Raw genomic sequence first — 17,678 nt, 5'->3', positions numbered from 1 at the left:
ATATGCAATCAGTCTTGACCCTGTGCCTCATGGGAACAGTCCAGACCGAACTGCCAAGCCAGGTCTTCCCTGGACCAGAAACAAGCATCTTGGAACCGGTTTCGGGATAACACCCCTTATCAGCCAGCCTAGCTTGAAACCAGTGGCAAAGTGAGCAAGGGACCCACGTCTGGGCATACCTCGCCACTTAGGGCGAACAAAGCAAACACAAGGAGATGACGGGTGGAGCGCTGAAACTTTTCAGACACTCACCCCCAGTCACAGATCTGGGTTGAATCCATCAGCGTTCTTTAGCTCACTTCACCACCCCAGTTCAGACCTAACTATATGCAAACCAGTCTTGACCCTGTGCCTCATGGCTTGGCAGTTCGGTGTGGACTGTTCCCATGAGGCACAGGGTCACAGTGTCTGAAAAGTTTCAGCTCTGGGCTTTGGTGACCCTCTGTCTGAAGGCAGATGGACTCAGAACCGACAGAAAGGGAGCAGCAGGGCCATTCTTCCTCAGTTCCTACAAATGCGTGTGTGACGGTCCAACCAGGGAAGACCAGCGAGAGTGCCCCGGGGGCACTCCAACGAGGCGACTAGTGCTGACTCTCGCGACGGCAAAGAGGATACGTAAACCCGGAAGCGGAGACATCGGGAGAGAGACGCGAGGAACACGAGTAGCTCGAGGGAGATCGACAGGACGGAGAAAACGAACACAAGAAGACAGCGAAGACTACGAAGGAAGCCAGCCGGGCGGAGGCTCGAGGAGACGGCGAAGCTGTGGAAGCAAGGGCCAAGACGGACCCCGAGGAAGGCGCTCCGGATGAGGCGACCAGGACCCCGTCATCGGGCTCCGGTTTCAGGCGAGTAGCGGGGAAAACGGGGCTTTCACTGATTGGGTGGTGGCAGACGGAGTCTGGCTTCTCAGGTTTATAAGGGGAGCGGGCGGAGGCAGCCGGGACGGCCAGTAGAGGGGTCTCGGATCCTCTTGTGTGTGGGCGTAGAGTTTTCAAAAAGAAAAAATACCGCAGAGCTTAGGGGATACCTCACTCGTCTCCAATGGGAGTTCCCTGACGAAAGGGCCCAGGGACATGAATCGGGTGGGTCGATACTGAGAAAACAAAATACACCGGTGCCGCAGGGCAACCCGGGGAGAGAGCAATCCCAGTGGGGAGTTGGCGAGGGTAGATACATAAACCACACTGACGCAGGGTAGATACATAAACCACACTGACGCAGGAAAGCTAATCGCCTCTCCTTTTCTGTTTTACCGAGGGGGACGTCCAGCGGGACTAGCCACGAGAAGAGGACCCGAACAGAGACCAGGAATCCCACAGAACCTACAGCAAAAAGACTGCGACGAAGAGCCAACCCTCAGCCAAGGAGGACAGCTACCCTACCGTTTTCCCCTTGTACATTGCCAATAAAAGCCTGCACAACTTACACCCCTGCTTTGTCCTCTCTGTGGAGTGTGACAGCGTGCTACAGTATATTAATTATTAGATTATAAAAAACAAGCACTGCAGCCCTTGGAAGACACTGCTGCCTTAGCTCAGTGCATTAGATGGCGCCAGATGCTGATCTGCCTTGTTCTCCATTTCCCTAAAGGACATATTTGTAAACTTTGAAACAGGATACCCTGCTGTGAAGAGCCTCTCTTCAGTGTCCTGGCCTGCCCCGCAAAAACATCTGACATAGCTGGATTGACTGCTTTAAATATTGTTCTCACATGCACATGCACCTCCGAGTTTAGTCTAGCAAAATGCATATATAAAGACTGGTATTAAATGCCTTGTCAGCATGCCTTGCCATTGCAATTTACATAAAACATATTTCTTTTGAGCCTTGACAATGATGGTTGACTATCTGGGTGCAGAGCAACACACCAGCTGAAGTCTTACCATGTGAATGTACATGCACCCAGGGTGTGAGAAGGTCTTTACTGATTGGTGAGCAATAGCCACATCAGCTTCTACACATGGAACAGCCAGTGTGCTAAGAATAACGCCATCCTCTGGGGTTTCAAGGCACAACACAGCCAACTGGACTGAATTAAACGATACCCAGTGCATTAATAGCCTGTGCTTCAGTTGCAGGAGATGCAAGTAGAGACTGTATCATCCCCCTGCATCAATGTTGCCTAATGAAATGCACACTTGGCTCATTTATGAATGTCTACAGCTGGATTTGATGGCACCTCCATTGACACCAGAAACTGCCAACACCATCATCAAAGGAACCATCAGTCACAAAATGATAGTACCACAGGTGCTTTACATAGATGCATGGGTAAATTTGGAAAAGTGATACAGCCACTGTCAGTGTGCAATGTGTTTGTCTGTCACGCCGGGGGCAAGAAGAAGCAGAATGTATACGTTATAGTGATGGAACCACACAGCATATCTTGTTCCGGTAGTAATTTGATTTGAGTTTTAAACTAGTGATATGTTGTTCAATAAGCTTGTGACATGAAAAGGAGGCCCTAACACCAGTATTATAATCGTCTAAATGAGATTTATGAGCTATATTCTAGAAGCTGGAATTCGGCAGGTCTGTAAGGGTACAGTATTTACAAGCAAATCATATTTCGATAACAGATATATGAGACATCATATAGTTATTGCAACTGATCATGTATGAATAACTAACATTTATGATCCGTTTCTTAGTCAATTCAGGATTAATGAAGGCATCTTTGTAATTTATTTTCAATAGTTTATTATTTTCATTGGCCAACAAACAGGAATGGTTAGTCATAGAAAAGAAAAAAATCATAGAAAAGAAAAAATTCAAGAATATTCAAATTTTTATCAAGTGGTTTTAGGGGACTGAGGATCAATTGATTGGAATGGCCATGTTTGTTTGAGAACAAAACTGAATGAGATTTAGTTAAATCAGGAAAATGTACTCCACCTAGCCTTGTTGCTTGTTTAAGTCTGTTAAGTCTGTATTGAAAAATAAGAGCATTTTCCTTTTTCCAACAGACTATTCAGTAGTCAAAATAAATTCTGGGGTTACCTAACAGAAGCATGTGTACATTAAAATTAATAATAGGCAAGTACATCATTTTCATTGTATCTAAAATTCTAGCAAAGATCCTACAGTCTGTATTTATAAAAGAAGCAGGCCCTTTTTTTACATGTTTCACAAGAAGTTACATTTTGCTAACCTTTTGCCTGATTTGTTCCGTCCTCCATAAAATTTTGCATTAACTTTTTATAAAGTGCCACAGGCTATTAAAACTGATTTTTTATTAAATTCCAAGTCTGTTCTCATGAAAGTGATCAATGAGTTCTTATCCCTAGAAGAGTAATATTTGTGATGCAGTATTTTGATTTGTTCCCTGGCTACTTCTTTTTTTTTTTTTAAAGAAACATAATTAATTCATTCATGGAAGCTTTATTGCGGCTATTACAGCCAAAAAAGCACATTAAAAAACATACATCATATAAAATTCATGATAAATATAGAATCTTAAAATAGATTAAAATATAAACATATTTGAATAAAATACCAATGCAATGGATAAAAACGGTGAGACCATGAAAATCACTGAAAGCGGAAGATTAATTAAAGTGGCAAGTGCAAAGAGGGAGAAGGGTCAAGGTTACTTGTGGGCTGATCTAGTTTTAGCAGGTTCCTACGTGTTGACTACATGGAAAATAAGAATTTCGAGATTGCAACCACATGGACCGGGTCAGTGTCGGATTTTAAGATTTTAAAAAATTCACAATAGTTCCTGATGCCCAGATTTCTACAGAGCTGGATGATCCATTTCAGCCTAATCTGTTTATATGCCACACAGAAGAGCATAACATGGACTATTGTTTCTTCCTCCACGTGGCATCCAGGGCATAGGTGACGGGACACTCCTGTCCACTTGTTTGTTATCGCATGTAGTGGTAGTGACCCATACCTAAATTGCAGGAACAGTTTCTTAGCTATCAGAGGTTGTATAGAATCCAAAACCCGCTCCAATTCATAGTGGGACTTACAATTCAGAAACCCATAGGTTAAACTCGTAGAATTGGCTGACTGCAAAATCGTTGTCAGATTATACTCTTTCAATGCAGATGCCAACATTTTTTAGGAATGGCTGAGCAAAATTCTTCTGGGTTTGTCCAAAGGTTCTCCCTTCCAATAGCACGAAAAGAGTGCCTTACAAATGATAGCCAGGGTATGCTACCAGCCCCCAAGGATGTCATTACCGCTTTTAATTTCTCCCTATAACAGCCCAACTCCGGGGTGCTCCATAGCCGCCGCCAATAAAGCAGCGGGCGGGACGAAATAAGATCCGCTATTGGTAGGATATTCAAGTCCATCCTTAGTGGTACCAGTGGAGTATTATTTGGTAAAGTCAAGAGTTGTCTGATAAAATTATTTTCAGTTAGTAAGAGGGCTTTGGATGGGCAGTGTCCCCAAAGTTCCGCCCCATAAAGGGAGGCTGTCCTGGCTTGCACTTTATAAATTTCAAGCGGTGGACTTATAGTCTTTAAAATGCAACTCTTCTGTACTTTTAAGATTCCCCCAGTAGCCTGAGTTAGCTTTAGGTTAGCCTTATTGATTTGAGAACCCCATTCAATTTTATCGTTCAGGGTAAGACCCAAATAGTCAAATATGGAGACCCTCTCAAGGGGTCTGTCATCCATCATCGGGTGTGGACAGTTGATGAAAGTGGCGTTAAAAACCATGTATTTAGTTTTATTGATGTTAACCATAAGGTTTCTCTTTTTACAAAACTGGCTAAACCCCTTTAACACACGCTGCAGTCCCATAGCTGACTTCGAGAGTAGCAGGGTGTCGTCCGCAAACATTAATGCGGGAAGTTTGCGAAGCGGCAGTTTCGGAGAGTCAGTATCCTTGATGGCTAGTAGATCTTCAATTAGCCCATTGAGGAAGAGGGAAAAAAGGGTTGGCGCAAGCACACAGCCCTGCCTCACCCCCTTGCCAATGGGGAACGGTACCGTCAACTGGCCATTTTTACCATACCTATCTCTAGCATATGTACCTTCATGAAGACGTTTAAACTGTGAGCATAGGTAGGGTGGAACGCCCATGTCCAGCAGAATACTCCACAGCTGGTTACAGTCCACCCTATCAAATGCTGATCTCAGGTCCACGAAGGTTAGGTACAGGCTCCCACCTTCCAAAAGTACATGCTTCCAGTGAATTAACTGGAGCCTAAACAGCTGATCTATTGTGGAAGTTTTGGCTCGAAAGCCTGCTTGAATGGGGTCAGGATGTCATGATCTTGGATCCATTCCTGCAATCTTTCCAATAGTACCCTTGAAAATGTTTTGGGGGATACATCAATGAGGCTAATAGGCCTATAATTGGCCGGTTCGGTGGGGGACCCTTTTATATAGATGGGAATAATCTCTGCCCCAGCCCACGTAGAAGGAGCTGGGACGCCTTGAAGAATTGCATTAAAAAGTACTTGGAGGTAAGGAGCCCAAACAACCTGTTCATTTTTATATAAGTCCCCCGGAATTCTATCTAATCCTGGCGCTTTATTCAGTTGTAGCTTGCCCAAGGCTGATAATACTTCCGCCAAAGTACATGGTGGAATTTTCCAAAGGGGATCAGGGATGGAACAGCAGGCCGAGGGCTCACTCAGTTCAATTGACAAGGTTGAATATAGCTCCTTGAAATGTAGGCGCCATGTTTCCTCGCCAATGTTCGGTTCAATGTTGGTCTTGCCCTCTATTTTCCCAGTGTGGACCAAATTCCTCTCACATCTTTTGAATCTAGGGCACCCTTAATGGCCTGCCATCTATCCATTTCCCATTCAGACTTAGCTGTAAGGAGAATTGTTTTAAAAGCAGCCCTGGCTTCCCAAATACACAGATTGTCGCCCCCTTTAAGAGATGCTAGCAGATTTCGCTTAGCCTCCCTACACCCCCTACTAAACCAGGGGTTTCTGTCTCCACGGTATTTACACTTGAGAGGCCTAATACTATGAAAAAAGCCCACCAGGCCTGTGACCATTGCCTGGTGGATTTTCCCCATGTCTTCATCATGGCCTAGCTTAATAGGATCATCTGATGCAAGGCTTGCCTTTTCTAAGAGGGGGATAATACTATTATACATTTTTGACATTAGTTCGGGGGATTGATTTATTGTAGCCCATCGGATACGTCCCCCTCTGTTAGTCACTATAAGATCTTTTCCAGGGCTATTTGCAAGGCCTTGGCCTATTTCATTCATGTCAAAGTCTAGCAGTAGAACCAATGGATTGTGGTCACTTTCAATACGTGGATCAACACTGAAATCTGCCACTTTGTTCAAAATTTCGACACTGAGTAAAAAGTAATCAATTACTGATTCCTGGCCTCGTCTCTTAAAAGTAGAATGCCCTGGAATTAGTTATAAAACCTCTTTCAGTTGCCATAAATGAATCCCAACATGTATGTAATGATGAATCTTTGGTTGTGTTAATGTCAAAGAACTCAACAACAACATTTTCCAGTTCATCAGTAAACATATTGTCATACAACAAAGTATTATCAAATTTCCATAGGCTTGATACTGATTTTGTAATAAAATATCTATATCCCACACCTAATCTGTGTTTGTCGAACTGTCTGGTAGGAACACACAAACCACAAAAGCAGAGACCTTTACAGTTGTGTGACCCAGGATACTGGCAAAAGGCACAAATGATACAGGAAAATGCAAAATGTGTAGCATGTTTAGTATTTTGACTGAAAATCTGACTTTACTTTTAAAGAGGATTTTATATTGCAATTCATTTGAGTTTAGACAGCATATGTCTATCTGCTCCCAATCAAAAGTTCTCACTTAGTAAATATGACAAGGTTATCCAATGTTAGTCAATGGGAGAGATAGGCTTTACAGTAGTGAAACATGACTTTCAGAGTTTTTCACTATCAGGACATGTAGAACTTAAGTATATATGTCTTACATTTTAAATATTATGGACCTTTAGGGCTCATAGGACCTACCTTACGGGTAACGTATATGTATTCGATCAATCATTTCTAAAGTGCTGCATTATCACCCCAAGGGGTTTTTGGGTGCTGATGTTACTGCCACTGCGTCAAAAAGCCAAGTCTTTATTAAAAAAAAGTGCTTCGGGCCCCGTAGCAAGGGTAGGACAGACGAGAGTCGGCTATCCACTTTTTCTACAGAGCAACGATGTGCTTTGCCTCCCCCGTCAGCCGTAGAACCTTATACTATGGGTCTTCTACACCGGTATAATTCTACTGGGGTACATTCTACTGCGCCTGGTCATCAGATAAAATTACGAGAACCAGACTAGCAGTACTGCACAACACAGCTTTTATTTGGTCCTGATGAAGTGCCACCAGACCCGTTAGGGGCTAAGTAGGCATGAAACATGTTGACCCACCACAGCCCTATAGGAACATTACATCCACTTAGGGCGCCCACATTTTAATTAAGCCTGAGCTACCACAGGAATAAAACATACAACAGTAGACTTATTTTAATCCACTTCCCTGTGCACTACCCAGCCCCCACACCCACACGCACCCTACGGCTTCTTTAAAAGACCTCCGCCGAAGAGCCTAGTTTACGGGAGCCCATCAGGTATTGCAGCGTCGGCCCGATGAGCTTGGCCTAATGATGAAGCATGACATCCTACAGGGTTTGTGAGGGCATCACGAAGAAAGACCTCCCTTTTCCCGCCCCTCCCACTAGGAACTGCACACCCCTTTGATAGACAGTTCATTTCAGAGCTCGTGTGCAGGACCTGTTTAAATACAGCTCTTGGTTCCCCTTTTGTTGATATAAAATGTTTGTTTTGCCAGTTCTAAATGGCTGTTTCAAACTGCATTACAGACTGCAGTGGCAGCCCTGAGATATGTTTTTGACTTTAGTATGTGGCATAATGAGTGTTACAAACCCAATAGTAGCTCTAGTAGCCCTGGGGATATAAAGTACCACTTACGAGGGATATAGAAGTAAACTAAATGTGCCAATTAGATGTAATCAATTTTACCATGTTTTAGTAAGACAGCACCTTCACTTTAGCACCAGTTAGCAGTGGTAAAGTATTCAGAGTCCTAAAGCCAACAAAAATGAATTCAGCGAACAGGATGAGCAAAGCCAAAACGTTTGGGGAATACCACACCCAGGATGTCAGATTCCACAATATTCTAAACAATCCGGATTGAATAATCTCCAATCATCCTTCAACCCCCTCTTAGAGATCTCTTTTGAATTATATAATAACATATTTCAAAAATGATTTTCTGTGCTAAAACGGATCAAGGAGTTGATTACAATCACTTCTCATAAGTACATTTTTAGCTAAACAAGGAATTACATTCTTGGACATGACTATTAAATGTATCAATACTAGCTGGACCATATAGATTCAAAATAAAAAGTGGAATCCCATTAATCTTAACATTCATAAACAATCATCTTTCAATATAATAATATTCTTTATAGAATACTTATAAATTAAGGTATTTATGTAAAATAACCTGTTATTAATTGCAGAGCTTCAGTATACATGTCCAAATTTCTGTAACTAATAAGCATCTTTTTCAGACAAATGAGTCTCTGGTAAATGCGCAATCAGACAATTCAAATTTGATAAAACAGTAAGTACTCATTGTCTCTTAATAGGACTTTGTAAGCCTTTAACATTCACAGTGATAACACAAATATAAATATTGTGTTGCACATACAATGGCATAGTGAATGTCAATAATATTTAGTATAAGTTGAATCAAAGTAATAGCTGTTAGAAAAGGTACTGCAATCTGATGTCTACCCCATAAAAAAGGGACTTAACAATACCAGAAAAGCAAAAAGTTAAAACTGAATGAGAAGAGTTTGTACAACAGAGCCCAACAACATAAGGAAGAACATACTGTTAGAGAACAAAGTATCAACAACCACAGAATTATATTCAATAAAAGCCAATGATATTGAGGAGTGGTGAAATGCCAAAGGCAAGATTTGGCCAACAAGGCCAACTCTGCTAGGGAATTATGAAAAAGAGTATAATAGGAGAGAAAATTAGGCTAATCAAGAAAGAGAAAAAGAACACAAGAACATCAGGACAGAAGATGCATTACAAAAACAATTTGTTAATGTATAATAAACTTACTTGGTAGTGGAGGACAGAAAGTAGACAATTCAGGGTGAATCAAGACACACTCAAATAACAGAGGATACAAAGACATACACCATCTCAATTATCCAGAAGAAAAGACCCTCTAATGGGATGAAGGAGAACAAAAGAAATATCATGACACAATAATAAATTGCTGAACAATAAACAAATAAACACAAACAATCTTTGTTTTTATAGTAACAGAAGAACAGCAGTTTAGAGGCTATTATTTGACTAGAGGTCAGACGTATTAGTTTCCAAGGCTTCTCCTTTTTGCTAATTAATAGATTTATACAACTTATCCAGGCAATCACAGGAAGACCACAATTATGCCTCTAGGGTTAGAGTGACTAGCTGATGAAGGATTCCTTGGTCCTATTCCATGTTTTCTTTGTATTTGTAGACAACTTGTGTAAGAGAAACCTACTATTTTAGGTTTGTTTGCTTGCAGGACCTATAGTGTGCCATAAATTCAGAGATTGTTTCTCTGATTTCTGTTGTCCATATCTTCTGTTCGTTTTTTATTTAGAGCATTTATATCCTTGTCCATTTCATCTGTTTTGGCTATTGCATCTTGGGTGTAACTAACCCTTTGCTCAAATAAAAAAATTCTTGATTGCAAACTTGGCCATCTATCCTCCAATCGTTGGATTGAATATTATTAATGACAAACTGTTTCCGATTTTTAATGTTCTACATTAAATCTTCCAGTGTGAATAAAGATGGTGATTTTGTAGGCAAAGTTGGATCTTATTTATGTATATTAATAGGCCCAGCTGCCCTACTGTAAATATCTTTCATTAAAAGCGTTGATCATAAAGTGGGGGAAATAGGCGTAGGATAACCAGAAGCCAGAGTATTATTATTATTATTAAGGGGCATTTATAGAGCGCCTGGTTACGCAGAATGCGTGTCCCCGCGCTGAACTGAAGCACTCTGAAAGAGAAGTAGGGGAGGAGCCCACTATTTTGAAAAGAGGTAAGTTTTTAATTTCCTCCGGAAACTAGATTCGGAGGGGTCCAGTCGGAGGTTGAGAGGTAAATTATTCCAGCTTTTTGCCGCCAGGTATCGGAAGGATCTACCTCCCATACGGGCCTTTTTCACCCTAGGGACCTTAAGCAAGCCTCCTTGCGAGGAGCGCAATGCACGAGTTGGTGCATACCTTGTAATGAGGTTCTGGAGTGGTGCTGGCGCCTTCTTAGCGAGGATACGGTGGCAGGTGCAGAGGGACTTAAATTCAACTCTGCTCCTCACCGGCAGCCAATGGAGTGACTGGAGGGCGGCCTTGGAGTTCGATCTTTTAGGGAGGTTTAAGATAAGGCGGGCTGCAGCATTCTGTAGCACCTGAAGTCGATTTATCGCTTTACAGGTAGCTCCCAAATAAAGTAGGTTGCCAAAGTCTAGGCGTGAGGTGACAAGGGCGTGCACCAGTGTTCTGCGGGCGGCCGTAGGAAGGAGAATTAGGACCTTCCGCAGAGTTTTTAGAATGCTGAAGCAAATGCCCGTCACCCTGTTGATCTGTGGTCCGAAAGACAGGTCAGTATCTAGCCAGACCCCGAGATTTCTGACTTCTTTCCGAGGTGTGGGGGCCTCACCTAGACAAGGTGGCCACCATGCCGACGTCCAGACAGATGGGCTGCCTCCCACCACGAGCACCTCGGTCTTGTTGCCATTTAATTTCAGGCAATTGGTGGACATCCAGGTTGCAAGATCTTGCATGCAAGCCCTGAAACTGTCCATAGCAAGGCCGGGTGTACGCGAGAGGGATACAACTAACTGTGTGTCGTCGGCATAGGTAACAATTTGTAGTCCGTGTCCCACTACAATTGGAGCCACTGGGGAGACATAGAGATTAAAAAGAGTTGGGCTCAGGGACGAACCCTGAGGAACGCCCTGACCCAATTCTATGTCTCGGGAATAGTGGTCCCCTTGACGGACCTGGAAACTTCTCCCCGTCAGGAAGGATTGGATCCATTGGAGTGCGGCTCCAGTTATACCTCCATCATTCAGACACTGTAGCAAGGTGGAGTGAGCTACAGTGTCGAATGCCGCACTCAGGTCCAGTAGGATAAGGGCCATAGTGTGACCTTCATCCACCCCCTGTCTTAGGGATTCCACAGCCGTCAGTAGTGCCGATTCCGTAGAATGGCGGGGGCGGAAGCCAAATTGGGTGTCGTGCAGTAAGGCAGCTTTGTCTATGAAATCCATAAGTTGGATATTGACCGTTTTTTCTGCTACCTTGGCCAGATATGGTAAGAGAGAGATGGGCCACAAATTGTCTAATTTATCAAAGCTGATGGTAGGTTTTTTCCTGAGAGGAAGGACCACCGCTTTTTTCCATTCTTTAGGCACCGTCTTTGTCGTAAAAGACACATCCAGTAGATGCCTAATGTAGGGCTCCAAGGCCCCCAGGCTGTCTTTTAGGCGTTTGGGAGTGGTAGGGTCCCGTGGGGAACCTGACTTTACAGATCTGCAGATTTTTAGGAGAGTTTCTGTGGGTGGGGTAACAAAGTTGGTAAGGGTGGGTGAGTTTCCCCTATCCCTAGAGTTTTCTACAAACTCTATCCCATTCGTGGGTTGAGTTGGGAAAGCCGAGTAAATTTTAGATATTTTCTCAGCAAAGAAGTCTGCGATTCTGTCACAAGATTCAGGCGAACAGTCATCAGGGACAGTGGCGGATTTTCCACTAGAGAGAGTTTTGTAAAGTAGAAATAACTCCTTCGTCGAGTTACCTGCTTCGTTGATCTTAGTCTCATAGTGTGTAGTTTTCGCCTTTCTAATCAGTCCATGGTAGACTCGCCTCTCTGACAGGTAGACCTCTCTAGTATCTTTGGAGAAAGCCCGACGCCATTGCCTTTCAGCTCTCTTCAATAAGGTTTTAGCATTCCGCAGTTCAGTAGTAAACCAGGGTGCGGTTTTTTGAGCGCGGTCACTGGGATTAGTTTCGGATAGCGGGGCTGTGAGATCTAGTGCATCGTTGATGCGTTTGCAGAGGTTGGAGTTAGCTGTGTCTGCATCATCTCCCCCTGGGTCGCCTCCTTTTGTTAGTTCCTCGCAGAACTTAGACTGGGAGAAGGAGGCCCATTTTCGCCTTAGGTGGTATAATGCTGTGGGTTGTCGGGCTCTACCTTCAGGAATATGAATGGTAAAAGGTACCAGGTGATGATCCGACCAGGGGATAGGGATGGGAGTCTTCGCTTCTACTTCCCCCCAGTTAACAAATATGGGATCTAGTAAGTTCCCTAACTGGTGGGTGGGCCCGCTTACAATTTGATTTAGTTGTAAAGCTTCTAATACTTGGCAGAGGTTTTTACTGGTGTTGTCGGATGGGTTGTTGAAATGGAGGTTAAGGTCACCAAGTACCATGAATTTATTTTTGCATATCGAGGTCTCTATAATGCATTCAGCTAGACTCTCCTCGAACCTAGTTGAGGGGCCGGGGGGTCTGTAAATTAACATTCCTTCCAGTGTGTGGTTGTTATTCACTTTTATTGTGAAGCTCCCTGCCTCACTGTCCAAGATAGGCACATGATTAAGTTGGCAGCGTAGACTTTCCTGTGCAACTATTGCAATGCCCCCTCCTCTGCCTATGGGTCTGTCTTGTCTGTATATTATATATCCCTCTGGGAGTGCCTCTAGGGCGTCAGGCGTGGATTCCTCATCCAGCCAAGTTTCGGTTAGAAATGTCAGGTCCCATTGTGTTTCAGTAAGTAGATCGTATAGATCTAGCTTGTGTTTGCGTAAAGAGCGGACATTAATCAGTCCGCATTCTAGGGTGTTGTCCGTAGTGGCCATACTCCTACCAGGATCATAGGAGAAGTGACAATGTTCGCAACCTATGTTGTCCTCTGCTTTTAGTTTGTGCTTGCACAGCTCAGTAGTGCTAGGGCAAAGCGCTAGCAGTTCTAACTTACTCCACCGTGTATGGTTCACACGAGGGACATGGGGTATAGCCCTAGACCGCGTGCGATCGCGGACGGGCGCAGACGGGCTTGCCTTAAGCGCGCCTTCGGCGCGCAAACGGCGCTCCCGCTGCGCTCGTCCGCTGCGCTTGTGCTGGAGGCACATTTAGGGAGAAAGGTTAAGGGCGTGGCCTGGCTGGGGGCGTGGCCTCGTGTCGCGAGGGTGAGGCGTTCGTGCTCCGACTCTGGCACCAGACAGCGCTATGTCCGCTGTAAGTGGAGTGGTAGCCTGTCCTTTTTGATCAAGTTCAGGTCGTTTAAAACAGAAAACAATAACAAGTAAGTGTTTTTAAAAAGAGCGTCAAACCTCCGGCTTCCGCCTCAGAGGGTGTCAGTATCAGTTCTTGGTAGTTGATTTTCATCCATAATTTTGCTTTCCATTTCACTGAGGAATTTGGCAGCACTGTGAAAATGAGCTTTCTTACTTCTATACCATACAGGTTTGGTTCTACCCATGCAACAAAAAATGGATGTGATTATGAGCAACAATGAAGCTAGCATTTATACCATAATGGTATTATTAAGCCAAGATAAAATGACAATACTTTCAATAATTTATGAAGAGAAGAGTCTATTACACTATTTAGTGAGGGAGAAATAAAAATTAAGGCAGCACTTAAAAAATATAGTTCAGCATGTAAAGTTGAAATTGTGAGAATAGAAAGATTTGAAAGATGTTGAGCTTTTTCTCCTTATCAGCTTTATGTCCATAAGCAAATAAGACAGAAACATTTAAAAATTGAGCTTGAAAAAGTCCCTTTTTATTTGCAAATGCTTCACCTTATTAGTATCAGTTTAACAACAAAATACTGCAATAAACAACTGAGAGATGAGCAGTTTGCCTTTGCAAATAGCCTTGCAGGAACAAGTCTTGCCATGTTTTTAATAACTATTGAACCAATCAAGTTAGAAACAATTTTTTGGGGTATAATCTGCAGATTATGCAGTGAATGATGGATTAAATGGCAAATGTGGCAAATCCATAGTTATGAGAAAAATGTAGCAGCAACCAAATTGTATATATCCAGTGACTCTAGTTATAATCCTTCCACTGCAGCAAAGTGAACTGTGAACCAGCATCAAGAAGTTTCATGCAAAGTACAAAGCATGGATTTAGAAACGTATTGTATTGCCTTTGAAATGATCATGCTAATCGCCACATGACTCAGGAATAATAATAATAATTATCAATTTCTGTGTTCAATATTAACACAGTTTTAATATTTTTAAGTGGTATAAATAGTGGAATAAATAGGGTAAAAGTGATACACTATCAAAGTATAAATGTCGGTCCTGCCAGGATGCAAACTTGTAACCTGCGTATCACACAAAAGCATCAACAGTGAGGGTAATGTCTTAATCTTTTATAGGGTGAATGTCAAAGTGTAATTTAGGTGTGAAAATATGTGACTTACGATTGCAAATTCTACAATCAGCATTCACAGAATCAGGATAAGGGTACTCTTAGAATTCTTATAAAGGTGGGAAAACTTCCCATCATGACAGCTTTTTCCTTTTGGTAAATGTATGGGTAGGGAATGAACGATGGAGTATTGGGGAGAAGGCTATGCAAAATGTACGTAACAATACAAACTGGACAAAACTACCGTGGGCTCCTGGCTTTTATTAGATGTTTCTATGCATATTTATCCATACAATTGCAATGTTTTTTAACTGCATTTATCCATATTGTTGTGTGTGGTGAAAAAACAGAAGTTGCAGTGATCATATTTCCACATGTACTTAAGTGACAAAGGTAAGCTTTAACATTGATGTCGGGTGGCTTTTAGTGCAAATGTGAAGCCATGTGTAATGCATCACTCAAACGCAATACTCATGAAAACAATGGCATGGCAGTGCAAACACATGCTTAGCCACAGTTGCACTTGGTAAATGTGTCTATTTCTTATTTACTCCCCTGCCTCTGGCACTGCATGCCTTTTAGTCCTGCAGTCATGATTCGCAGCATTGAGAATCATTCAAAAATACTTCTTTGCAATTGTTTCCATATTTACAAATAAATATAGACAGAAAAATTGTTTGTTTTCTTTCTGCATTTATTTATATAGAATCTATAAATGCTGCTGGCATCAATTTACCTCTCCTGATAATCAAGAAAATTGAGCTGTGACCAACATACCTACAAAGCACATTTCTAAACCTTCATACTTTCAATCCCAGATTGATATGGTAAATGTAAGAAAAAGACCAAACAAACTGATATTGCAAAGCAAACAACTACTTCCACACTACCTACTTAAATGTTGCAAATCCTACAGAGAAATGTGAAAAAATGCACAATGAATGAAAATAATAAAACTTATTCTGCCACTACCTAACACTTATCTCAGTCAACTATCATTTGATAGTCCACTGGTGATTTGCCCACCTTCAAAGAAGTAATTCAAAAAGAGTTGATTAGTATCACCAATTTGAGACCAAATTTCTATTATTTATTTATTTGGAGGCCAAAGAGTCTCAGAGGGCTTTACACACAGAACACTGTGCGGAGCATAAAATATAGGCAGTAATCTTACATAACTTAAAGTACAGTCAAAGAGCACAACAAAATCAGTATTATAGGATCCAAGCAATCTACACAGTCATTTAGGATGCACCAACACTCTAAACACAATATGGGATCCATCAGCGTTTGAGTGCAGGTGGGGAGGTAGTGGTGTGAAAGTGATGCAAAATAGAATTCCATACTTTAGGAGCACTGCCAGACAAAGATCCATTATGAGTGCATCTAAAGACAAAATCAATTAAAAGGTTGTCTAAGCTGCAAAGTTGGTGAGAAACAACTTTCTGGAAGCTTCAGCCTCTTGACGAAGCAATATAAGTGACCTGCATGTAATCGTTTATGTATAAAGCACACACTCAGTAGATCTGTACTCAATAGACAGCCAGTGAAGAGACTGCAGAACAGAAGTAGGGTGATCGTAGCAGTCGATCCTCGAGATCAGACGAGCTGCTGCATACATGTAGGCTTTTAGAGAAGCATGATGAATTTTACGAACACCGGAGATGATCTCCAATAAAGGAAACTGGCTTCCAATTTAGTTCTTTATTAGACTACTACGGTTACACTTGTGTTTATGGCTAGCCCCATTTTGTCTCAAAATAGGTCAGCTCTCAGTTTACTCACAAAACTGTTCACCCTGCTGTTCTGAAATGCCTGGATCACAAACTGAGCTTTCAAGTGAAAGCTGCTCCCCTTAGAGCTCTGACTCTCATGTACTTTAATTTCTTGTCTCAACGAAAGAAATTGCTGATGCTCAAATATTCTCAGGGAGTGTCCTCAGGATGTGGAGGTTCAGCACACTCAATTCGTACAAACCTATACGGTAAGTATTAAAAAATTACTTAATTTTTAAAGGTGATATTATTGCTACCAGGCCGATTTTTCAGCTGAACACAAACAAGCAGTACACGCTGTGTATAGGCTACATGTTGAACTCTGAATAAAAAAATTATTAAATTAAGGGGTAGATTATGAGTCGCACAGAGTAGTTACAACAACTGCTCCTGATTCCAAGGTGACAACGTGCTGACTTGTTCCCGATAAACCCACTTCTTTTTCCAAATAGAAATTCCTCCTCTTGCCAGTAGAATTGGGATAAAACATGCAGTAAAGTGTAATTGTGGGACTCACATGTAAGTCGCAATTCTGAAACTAAAACTTTTAAATGAACAGTGCAGGAGTGGGAATACTGAACGGCCCATTATTACCTGTGACCCGGTGTTTCTTGCCATTTTATCTTCTTGTAAAGAAGAGTCCTCACACCCTGGAAATGCTGCTAAATAAATAGTTATTTTATTGTTTGATTTGTTTTTTTAATAAAAGCGCAGTCTTGAACCTAGTGGGAGGATATTTCCAGAAATAACAGATTATTAATAATGATTTATATAACTTCTTTCGGAACTAAAAACTAGAAAAGTGGTAGTATCACAATTATTTCCTTTCCATTTCAACAAACTTTATTTCGGTCATAAAAGACCATAAAAAGTAAAAATTCATAGGCATTGTTAAGACAAATCTTGAGAATTCATTGATGGCAAATTACAAAGCATAGCCAAAGGAGCATTTTAGTTTATCCAAAATCGTTGCACCAGTTAAAAACAAGAATAATTAAAACCAGATAAAAAATATTACAATTTTAAAACTAAAATCAACAGAGTGCAGGGGACATTTTTTACAGTTTCTGGGATGTGTTAAAAAAAACCCTATGCCGGTGCCAGATAGAATTAAGGAATCGGGACACGGCAAAGACTATGGGGGGCAGTAAATCAGATCTTAAAATTCTTATACACCTCCAAACACTGAGTGCAGCCCATGTTTCTACATAATGGTATGAGCCAACGCCGTCTGGCAGATTTATAGCCTGGGCAGAAAAAAAGAACATGAATGTCGGTCTCATCAGGGCTGTTGGAGGCGGGACACCCAACAGAGGGATCTTTTGACCATTTATTCGTAAAAGCATTAACCGGGAGGGTCCCTGTTCTAAACTGGATATACAGCCTCCTTCACATGACCTGGTACCTATAAATCTAAAATTCAACCAATGCTAAGATTTATGAACTAAAAGGGAGAGGGGCGTGGCTTGACGCACAGCAGA

This window comes from Triturus cristatus, chromosome 2_2, assembly GCF_964204655.1.
Source record: "Triturus cristatus chromosome 2_2, aTriCri1.1, whole genome shotgun sequence".
Classification (NCBI taxonomy): Eukaryota; Metazoa; Chordata; class Amphibia; order Caudata; family Salamandridae; genus Triturus; species Triturus cristatus.
Note: the sequence above shows the minus strand (reverse complement) of the source record.